Consider the following 10,939-nt stretch of genomic DNA (forward strand, 5'->3'; position numbering starts at 1 on the left):
CCAGGCCATGTACCAGGCCCCTTGTCCTGCCAGACGTGGGCAGGACAGGTACCTTAGCGCTCTTAGAGACCTTGCTCCCCATCCCCAGCAGCATGGGGCCTGACTCTGAACAGGTGTGCAAGTTTCCTCAAACGGAAAGAAAAAGAGCTCACCCCCCACTCCACAACCCCGCCCCCTCTCCCTGCCAGCCTTCTGCCACAGAGGCCCCTCCCCCCCATCTCCCCCTGCCCTTTAGCCCTCTCTGCTGGAACTTTCTTGGATTAACCCCTCCTAGTCCAGGGCATCTGGAGAGGTGGTAGGATGCAATGGCTGAAAGCACAAGCTTCTGGGCCAGAAAGGCCCCAAATCACAGCTCTGCCCCTTGGCTAGGTGACTTTGGCCTCTTCATTTAATGTCTCGGAGCCTTATTTCCTCATCTGGCAAATGGAACTATAAATGTCTGGCTCTGGGATTGTGGGGAGGGCCACATGAGATCATGGGTATAAAGTGACTACACAGAAGAGTTGCTGAGCAAATGCCAGTTGGCATCTGGCCCCCTGGCGCCACGTTTAACTGTGTCGTAGCTCTCTGCTGTGCTTAAAGGGACGAAGGTGAGAGCTGAGGGTGGGGAGAGGAGGAAGAGGAGCAGCTTGAGAAGACTCCTGCTTGCTTAGAAGAGATGAAGCCAGAGCTACAGTGGGAGAGACTCAGGTTAGCTCTAAGAGGGACTTCCCTATTCTGAGACGCAGGAGGAAGCCACATTTCAAAGGGCCCACCTGGTCCAGTCTGTTCCGTGGCCCACATCCTCATCCTAGAGGCAGCTGAGGTGGCAGCGGCTGCTCTGTGTGGGGAACAGTAGGGGAGGTGAAGAGTTCACTGGGCCCACAGGCTGCGCAGGCTGCCGGCCTCCCACCCAGCCCCCGTGCCCTGGCCCAGCCCGTTGTGGCCGCATAAAAGGTGACGGATGGTTAATGGGGGAGATAACGGGATTCATAAGGGAAATTTATCGGTCACTCTGGTGGTATAAATATGTTTATAGCGAACCAAGGGGAAATGAAGAAGCCCCAATAAATCACTGTGAAGCCACCAGCCACTAATAGGCGAGCGGCCTCGGGAACCCCAGCATTGGCGCTTGCAGACACCCCCTCTGGCTGCCTGCTAATGGCATGGAGGGGCTGCAGATCTGTCAGGCTGATGCCTGGCTCACGTCGTGGTGGGAACAAGACCCCAGGGGCTGCCTCTGCTGGACCTGAGCTGTCCTGCCCACTGTGCAGCCACCCCCTCGGTAGATCCCGGCTCAGCCAGACTGGAAGGGCTGAGGGAACGGGGTAGAGGGAGACACCAGCCAAGTCTGGGAGGCCCCGCAGTGCAGGTGCAGGCGTTAAGGAGGCTCCGGAGTCAGACCTGGCTTTAAAACGTGATGCTGCACTTCCCAATCCTTGCCCGCTTAGGTTCCCTTGTCTGCAGAGCGACTTCAACCCTCGGAAAGCTGTCGGGGGAAGAGAGAGAGAATCCACTAGTCACAGTGCTTGGCACACTGTAAACCTCAGTGAACAGTAGCTGCTCTTATTCTTGCTTTCTGCAGGGTCTTTCCCTCTTGGGGAAAGTGCTGTGCAGATGTGAGAACAGTCACATAAAAGTGGACAGCATTGTCCCCATTTTATAGATAAGGAACCTGAGGCTGAGAAGTTGAGAGGCTTGCCGGAAGTCACACAGCCAGAAGAGGAAGGCTCTGATTCCCAAGCCCAGCCTCTTCCCTCCATGCCATTTCCACCCTGCTCTTCCCTCAGAGTTCCTGGGGGTTCCCTGTCCCCACCCCCCAGAGAAGAGGCCTAGGATTCCAGGGGCCCTGAAGCACAGGGCAGAGCCCCGGGGGACCTGGCAGCAACTTGCTGGTGCTGGTGAGCTAGGCCTCAGCTCCCTGCACTCCTACCCTCCCTGCCCTGCTGTTCCCCCCTCTCCCCCACCCCCTGCATAGCAAGGGCTGTCCTCAGTCACTGTGACCTGATCCAAGCACTGAGCGTCTTGAAGCCTTCCGTGTGATCTGCACGGAGCGCTTCACACCCGACCTTTCCCTCCAAACTCTGGGCCTTGATCACAGCCTCAGCCCAGGCCGAGGTCGCTTCTAGCCCAGCTCACTCCTTCCTTCCTTCCTTCCTTCAGCAAATACTTATGTAGCTCCCTCTGGAGGGCACAATACTGACCCAGCCAGCTCTGGCCCTGTGGTACTCACTGGCGGAGGAGTCAGGCCTGGATCATGGAATAGAATAGGGTGTCCGCTGAGGCTAAGGTAGGCACAGCAGCTGGAGAGGCCCCAAGTCAAAGAATGAGTAGGAGCCCAGCAGGAAAAGCATTTCTGTTGGAGGAAACAGCTTGGGTGAGAGCCTGGGGGCAGACAGGGCTTCCCCAGCCCACTGGGGTCGGTTTTAGCACTTCTCTCTCAGTGTGAGGGACTGCCCAGACACCCCACATCAGGCTCTATCCTCACTTTATGCGTGTTCCTCACCCCCACCTCCCTCTTCTCAAGGTCATGCTGCCCAGCTCACCTCACACTGGACAATGCTGCAGCCAGCTCCCGGGTTTCCAGCCAGGACAGGCGCCTCCCCCCCTTGTCTCTCCCTGAGCCCCGCATCTATTCCCCAGTGCCCCAGCCAGCAGTCCATCCTCCCCCACGCTGGGGGAGGGGAACAGGGCCTTTGAGGTCCTGGGGGCTCCAAGTCTCCCCCCTGCCCTGGGGAGAAGAGGGACCCGAGCTACCTTTGCCTCGTCTGAGTCGCTGCGTGTCTCTGTCTCTCCTTCCTATCCAGTTTCTGTCTCTCCCAGTCTCTGCGGATCTCTGGCTCTCTTGCTCCCAGTCTCTCTCCCCACGGCTCTCTCCCTCCCGGTCTCGGGCTCCGTCTCTCCCCACCTCTCTCCCTCCCGAGGCCGGGCGGGGGAAACCGCTCCGTAAATAGGCGGATGGCCCCGGGCGCTCCGGGCGCAGACACTCGTTTTTAGAGCCGGTAATTGACTCCTTTCAGTTGATAATTCATGGCTTGCATATGCGCTTTAATGCGGGCGCCCGGGGAGACGCGGCGGGCGGGGTGGCCCGTGCGCGGCGCGAGCTGCTGAGCAGCCGGGGAGGGAGCCGGACTCTGGGCTGGTGGCGTCCGGGGCCGTCTGTCCGTCAGTGCCTGGGAGCGGAGGGGGCGCCACCGCCGGGGTCTGTCTGTCTCGCCCACTGGAGACCTGGCGGGGTGACGACATTCCAGTGCGGCGGGTAGGGTGAGGCCGGGACAGTTCCTGGGCCGTGGGGGGCGACGCGGGGGACTAGCAGAGCCTTCGAAATGAATGGGGGCCGCGCGGGGTGGGGGACACGCGGACACCCCTTCCCCATGCAGTCAATGGGGAAACAGGCCCAGAAAGGGAGTAGGTCTTACCTGCCTCCCACAGCGCAGAAACAAGGCCAGAACTCGAAGCGACCCTTCCCAAAGGCGCCTCAGAACCGCTCCCCTGCTTCTCCTGTTTCTGAGCTAAATTCTTTCCCTGGAGTGACCCACGCTTCTGCTCTCAGACAGGCTCCCCTGAGGAGCTGGCTCTTCCCTGTGAATTCCGGACACAGACTCCCAGACCTGCACCAGCCTCTCACCCACCTGCCCTTCACCTTCTGTGGTTGCCTCATCCCAAGGCTGTGGCGGACGTAGTCATTATTTCCATCTTACAAAAGAAATGGGCTTGGAGACTTGCCCAAGGCCCCGGAGGAGGCAGAGCCAGAAGCTGGATGTGTGTGGTGCCTAGATCAAGCCCTCGCGGGAAGGACTAGGAGTGGGAAGGGGAGGAAGAGGCGTGCCCTGTCCCCGAGGTCCCATATGCACCCTCCACACAACCACAGAGCAGCCCCTGTGGTGAGGGGCTCTGAGGAAGCCAGTGACCTGCCCACAGTCACACAGACCAGGGAGCGATTTCAGCTGAAGATGGTGCTGGCAGGCAGTGAGAGGTTAGAGGTCAGCGCATGAGCTGGAGCTGGCAATGGGGCAGAAGGCAGTTGTTGACCCCAAATGTCAGCTCAAGAGAAAGAGAGAAAGCCCAGCTTGGAGAGAGGTCTGGCCCCAGGATGGCGCTTCCCATTTACTCTGCCCCTTACTTCCCCAGGCTAATTTCAGCCAAAAATAGAATTCCACCCTCATCTCCTAAAATCTGCACATGTTTAACCCAAAGCGAAAGCACTCAGCTTATTCCTGGTCCCCCTGTCTCCGTCTCCCCACCCTCTAGTTTCCCCATCTGCAGTGGAGTTTAGACTGGGAAAGTCCTGGTGACAGCAGGTCTGAGCTGACAGCAGGGTAATGTCTGGGCAGTGTGAAGCTCAATGCTGCCCCCTGGTGCCCAGACTGTTGCAGCCTGTGGGACGCAGAAGAGGAGGCAGGAGGCATAGAAACCTCTCTGTCCCCCACCTTCTCCCAGCCTCTTAGACCCCCTCTTATGGGGAAGGGAGGACAGAGCAGAAGCCCTCCTACTCCTGACTGAGGGGAAACCACGAGGCTCCTTTTCCAGCAGAGGTCTCAGACTCTGTGGTAGATCCTGGAGAGAAGTGGAGGCCCGGGTGAGGTCAACGATAGCCCTGTCCCGCCTACATCCAGACATCCTAAATAGTCCCTTCAATTGTAGGTTGAGTCAGGGCTGCCCTTCTAATGATTCCTGAGGTCTTTATCCTAGTTAAACTCAGGCCTTTTTTGGCCCAAAATTCCATCATTTATGTTCAGAGGAGGTAACAAACGTAGGATGGATGGATGGATGAATTCCACTCCTCTGCATTGAGATATTAGAACCAGAAGATCTGTGCTATCAAGCACAGGGAGGAATGAGTTCATTAGTTTGCCTAGTTGACTGGAAGTAGGGCTATAAAGAGGAATGGAATAAGAGAAGGGTAAGTTTTGATGGGGGAGGACCTCAAGAGAGTTCAGATAAAGGGAAGGTCAAGGGGGAGTTGGAGGGATCAAAGAAGGCTTCCTGGAGGAAGTAGCATTTGACATAGGACCTGAAGGATAGAGAAGACAGTGATGATGTTCAGGTGGAGGGAACAGCATGAACAGAGGCACAGGGGCAGAAGCGCAAGGTGTGGCAGCAAGAAGGCTCCCGTTTGTGGGAGTAAAGGGAGGCTGTGCTGTGGTGGAGTCATGGCAGGAGACTGTGGAGGATCTCAGGAGGTGCTGTCAGGCCAAGAAATTAGCCAGGGTCTGGATCCCAACCCAGGGTCTGCTCTAACTGGGTTTCACTCCCTCGGCCTTGCTCTCTGAAACTTTCTGTGGACAGCAGTGGGAGGCATGGAAAGTTCTTGATCAGGGAACTGCCTAGGGATCACAGCTCATGGAATAGTCAAGCTAGCAGGTACCGTGGACCTCATCAAATCTAACGCCTCAATTTGTAGATGAGAAAACTGAGGTCCAGAGAAGGAAAGTAACTTGCCCAGCATTGCACAGCAAACCAGTGACAGAGCTAGGACTTGGACCCAGGTCTCCAGACTCTCAGTTTGGGGCTTCTTTCCCTGTGCTGCAATCTGGGATAGCATCTGGGGGACTGAGCTGGAGGAGAGCAGCTGCAGGCAGAAGGCCACCAGGAGGCCACAGCCACACCTAGACCAGAGATCATGAGGCCAGCCAGTCAGAAAATGTTTATTGAGCCCTTCACCCTGCTCTCCATCTTGGACTGATCTGGGATGTCCATGTATTGTGCACTCACACAGAGGGACTACAAAGAAAAGGAATCTGGTGGGCTTCCAGGAGGAGGAGACATGAGTCAGATATGGTATTCATGAGAAGGAAGGAAGTAGACTTGGATGAGGATGTAGGAAGGCCGTCAGGAAAAGGAGTGGCCTGTCACTTGGATCCTCTCTGGTTGTTGGCCAAGGTCTCCACCTCTTTCATGAACCAGAGATGCAGCTCTTCTTCTAACGGCGAAGCAATGCACTGCGCAGACACCAGAAGTCCCACAGGTCCTCCCACGGCCTGCACTGAGAGAGGGTCTGTGGCCTCGGCCTGCTTCCTGCCCGCAGGCCCCTTGCCCAGCCTTCCTCACCTCCTGCAGGGATGGATTAACAGACATCTCATCCCCCATCCATACTGAGGTAGAGAGATCCTGGGTCTCCAAATTCCAGGCTTTCTCAGCTCTCAGTGGAACTTGGAAAACTGTTCTGACTTTATTTACCTACAATTCTCCAGGGTTAAGATGTAAAACTTGCTCCCTGTGCAGAGAGCTGACTTTATGGTAAAATATAAAACCAAGTATCCACCCAATGCTCTCAGCAAAGGAAAGAAGAATGTGCAAATCCCTGATCCAGAGCCTGTGACACTTCTGTAGTGAAAGAGGTGTCTTGACCCCAAACACAGGCCCAGGATCATGGGGCCCGAGCCTGAGTCCCTGCCGTGAAATCCAAACATACTTGTAGGAATTCAAACGTGTTTTCATTGCTTTCTGATGACATCATATAAACTCTTATCTGCCTTTGTCTCTGGAGCCAGGGCACAGGTCTTCAAGTCCTGGCTCCTCCAATTCAACTGGCTGTGTGACTTTGGTCAAGCCCCTTAACCTGTCTGTGTCTCCATTTCCTCATTTGCAAAACCTCACGGGACGGTTATGGGATTTAATGATTTAATATATATACAGCACTTTTAAACAGCTCTTGGAACAGAGTAAGAGCTCAAAACACATTAGATGGTATCATGATTGTTATTTTCTCAGAATTCAGGTCAGCAGTTCCACTGGGTAACTCTAGCACTAAAATCAATTTCCAGAAAAAGTAAGTTACTTAATGTCTGACTCAGACACATGCATACTTTTGAGTCAATCTTTCTCTTTCTCCCTCTCTATTTCTCTTTCTCATCCTAGTCATGGTTGTTATTTTAGACCATGCATTAAGTAGAGTAGGCCCATGGAAATATTTGCTTTTGTGAAGCCACCTCTGAATCAGTAATAGTAGCATTTCTTGAAGATTTCCTTCATATAAGGCCTTATGCTAATTGCTTCACTCTGTTTCGATTTAACCTTTGGCACACCCTGCAAAGTAGACGTTTGAATTCCCATTTTCCTGGTGAAGAAACTGAGGCCCAGAGAGGGGCAGTGTCCAGTCTAGTTACAGGGCAAACTGCTAACCAGAGGCCTTTGCCCTGTTCCAACTTCCCTGCCTCTGGGATTGCCTCTCCCTAGCACAAGTGTCAAGGAGAGCACTGGTTTTGCAAAGCATTCTCCCCTGACAAGGACAGAGGCTGATTTGGAGATCAAATGGTGGGTCCTCAGGGATGCGGTGAAACCACAGCAGAAGTGATAACGGGTAAATAGTAGGACTGGCCGGCCCCACCCACCCGCCCCAACTGGGATTGAGGCAAGAATCAGTCCTTGTTTGTGTCCCTGGGGGAGAGGTGCTGAGAGGGAAACTGACCTCCCGGAAATTTTTGTCATTACTATCTCTGTAGCATCTCTTGTAGAAGGCCAGTTCCTCCTCCTCCTGTAGCGTCACGGTGGTGACCAGCACCACGCCAACAGGGAAGTTCAGGATGTTGCACAAGTTCGTGTAGGAGAAGCTCTCTGTAGGAAGATCCAGGTAAGCCCAGGAAATAGGCTGGGAAAAAACTCAGGTGGGGAAGAATGTGGGTGAGCGCCCCCTGGGGGTCCTTCTCAAAACTGCAGCCCTTTGGGTTTGGAATAGCTCATCCAGTGCCAGAGGGCACCTGAATGGCTTCTCGCCCTCCCTACGGTGGAAGGAGGCAGAGTCAGCGTCATCGAAGCCTTACTCCGTGCCAGCCACTGTGCTGGCCTCTCTGCGTTGCTGATTCCTTGAATCCTCTCCACCCCTGTGAGGTTGGGATTACTATTCCCCAGGTACAAATGAGGAACCCGAGGCGGCAGACAGGTTGGGTGGCTTGTCACAGGCCGCACAGCTGGAGGGTGGCAGAGGATTCAGCCCATGCACTCCAGTGCACTGGGCTCCAGGATGGCTGGAGTGTGCAGTGCGACCCTGAGTTGCAAAGGCAGCCACCTGTGCAGGGAGTGAGCATCAAAGAAGGTATAGTGATGTGAACAGAGGACATCAGAGCAGAGCCAGGTGTGGGACATGCCTTTGGGCAGCCACTGTGGGGGTCCCCAGGGGAGAGGAGTCCAGGCTTGAGGCAGGTTTTCATTCTGCTTTGATATCCCCTCTAAGACCCGCACCTGTGCTGGGCGTGGGACCCAGCGATGCCTCCAGCACCGCCCTGTGCTGAGGCCTGCATTTCAGGGGGGCTGGGCCGAAGACACTTTTAAAGGGTGGGGCAGCAGAAAGCCTGTTAAGAGTGAATGGATGTGCTGAGTGAAAGAAGCTCGACACAAAAGCCTCATACCTTATGATTCCATTTACATGAAATCCTAGAAAAGGCAAAACTATATGACAGAAAGCAGATCAGTGGTTGACGCGGGGAGGGAGAGGTGGAGTTGCAAAGGGACATGAGGGAAACTTGGCGGGTGAAGGAAATATTCTATATCTTGATTATGTGATGCTGATATAACTATATACATTTGTAAAAACCTTCAAATTACACTCTGAAAATTGATGAATTTTATTGCATCTAAATTATACTTCAATAAAGTTCATTTTAAAAGTGAATGGGGGGCTGGCCCCGTGGCCGAGTGGTGAAGTTCGCGCGCTCCGCTGCAGGTGGCCCAGTGTTTCACTTGTTCGAATCCTGGGCGCAGACATGGCACTGCTCATCAAACCACGCTGAGGCGGCGTCCCACATGCCACAACTAGAAGGACCCACAACGAAGAACATACAACTATGTACTGGGGGGCTTTGGGGTGAAAAAGGAAAAACATAAAATCTTTTAAAAAAAAGTGAATGAAAATTGGGAATGTCTGCTAACAGTCACGGAATTTCTTTTCCAGGTGATGGAAATGTCCTGGAATTAGGTGGTGGTGGTGGTTGCACAACATTCTGAATATGCTAAACACCACTGAATTGTACCCTTTAAAAGGGTGAATTTATGTTATCTGAATTTTATCTCAATTTAAGAAAGTAAAAAAAAAATAGTGAGGGGCAGACCCTGTGGCTGAGTGGTTAAGTTGGCATGCTCCGCTTTGGCGGACCAGGGTTTCGCTGGTTCAGATCCTGGGTGCAGACATGGCACCGCTCATTAGGCCATGCTGAGGCGGCGTCCCACATGCCACAACTAGAAGGACCCACAACTAAAATATACAACTATGTACTGGGAGTATTGGGGGAGAAAAAGCAGCAGGAAAAAAAAAGATTGGCAACAGTTGTTAGCTCAGGTGCCAATCTTAAAAAAAAAAAGTAGTAAATGGAGAAGAAGTAAGGCCACAGAGGTTGTGGCAGGACTCAGAAGTCCTGGGCCTCCAGTCTCAACCCCACCAGGACCCCGTGCCCTCTCAACTAATGCTTTGTCAGAACAGCCTATGTAGAAGGCAGGGTCCACAGCTGGTGCCAGCAGCACGTCCAGGTCTAGGGACCTCCGCTTGGCTATGAACTTTTGTTGATATTCCTATAGGGCCAGTGGGAGGCAGGAGATGTAAGACCGGCAGAGGTCACTGTTTGCAGGACAAGGTCAGGTGCTGCCAGGCCCAGTCCAGTTAGGCACTAGGAAGAATTCCCAGGCTGTGAGATGCAGACTGAGATATCTGGGAAGGGTCAAGGTCTTCCCAGGGGCCAAGGTGAAGGGATAAGAAGGGGGGTCTCAGGCTGCAGTGATCTGGGGACAACATATCATCTTGGCCCTAGTGAGATGGACTAGATTAACCTCCTAGATCACCAGGCCTCCCCATCCAGGTCCAGCCAGGCCTCCTCTGCAGGTCAGGACAGAACTATACACCCTGTCTGACTACTCATGTCACCACTCAGGTCTCTGCTGCCCCTGCTCTGGCAGTCCCTCGAGATCTCCTGAGGCTCACATCACCTCCACTACTGCGTGCTGCTCCCACAGTTTCTTGGGTGTCCTAGAGAATGAGAAAGACTCTGGGAAGTCCAAAGGTCAGCATGAGAGGACCCCCTTTTGTATAAATGGGGACATCACACCCAAGAGGCAAGGCCTGACCTCGATGCAAGCTGCAAGTCAACTGATGGGCTGGAAATGACCCGGTATCTTGTGCCCTGGTCAAGCCACCTTGCCTGTCCAACGTTCCCAAGAGTATACATTCTCTGGTCAATGCCCCACACCCCCTCGCCTGCCAGCACAAGGACTCACAGGCTCCCCCTAGCATCACAGCTTCCTTCCCCTAACCTGTGAGGCCCCAGGTCAGCCCTCAGGCTGCCCCAGCCCCAGCCCCAACCAGCAGCTCAACTCCAAACCCTACCAGGCCAAGCCCAAGGGCAAACACAAGCCCAAACCAGAACCCTCCCCAACCACATCCCCACCCCAATTCCAACCTTAACCCAACCCCAACTCAAACCAACTCCAACCCCAGCCCCAGTCTTAAACTCAACCCCAGCCCAAATCTAACCTCAGTTCAGGACCAACTTTTACCCCAACCTAACCCAATCCTAGCCTGAACTCAGAGCTTAACTCGAAATCAAACCCCAGCCCCAAATCAGCCCCAATCCCAGCCCCACTCAAAAGTCTACATTTAACCCAGTGTCAGACATGACCCTAAAACCCTGATTAGATCCCAAAGTCTAAATAGCCCTCACCCCCAGTGGATGCCAACTCTAGCCACACGCCCCTCACCCAATTCCCACCACCCCATGGGAAACTCTTGTGAGCCAGACCTAAGGAGACTTGGCCACCCACCCTACTCCACGAATCTCTTCCAAATTCTGGTTGGCTCGGGGCTCCTAGAGATGGGGAGACCAACTTCAGAAACCACAGGGCAATGCCAGCCTGCCCAGGACAGGGGTCCAGGAAGAGCGATACTGCTCGGCACACTGACACGGAGCCCTCTGCTCCTCCCACAAGCCCCCCACCACCGCACCAAGCCCTGAGCCCCCTCTAGGCCTCCACTCCC

General features: G+C 54.3%; 1 long non-coding RNA gene across 2 annotated transcripts; it reads right to left on the minus strand.

The window, feature by feature from the left end:
* Positions 1-993: 993 nt before the first annotated feature.
* Positions 994-3,617, minus strand: LOC139079279 (uncharacterized). Of its 2 annotated transcripts, none has more exons than XR_011532748.1 (3): positions 3,399-3,617; positions 2,213-2,335; positions 994-1,468 (listed from the first exon to the last, which is right to left on the minus strand). It is a non-coding gene; the product is annotated as an uncharacterized lncRNA (long non-coding RNA). The 2 variants fall into 2 exon arrangements; XR_011532751.1 differs by lacking the exon at positions 3,399-3,617 and adding an exon at positions 2,737-2,862 and having other exon boundaries at positions 997-1,468.
* Between the last annotated feature and the right edge of the window lie 7,322 nt (positions 3,618-10,939).

This window comes from Equus przewalskii, chromosome 2 (genome assembly GCF_037783145.1).
Source record: "Equus przewalskii isolate Varuska chromosome 2, EquPr2, whole genome shotgun sequence".
NCBI lineage: Eukaryota > Metazoa > Chordata > Mammalia > Perissodactyla > Equidae > Equus > Equus przewalskii.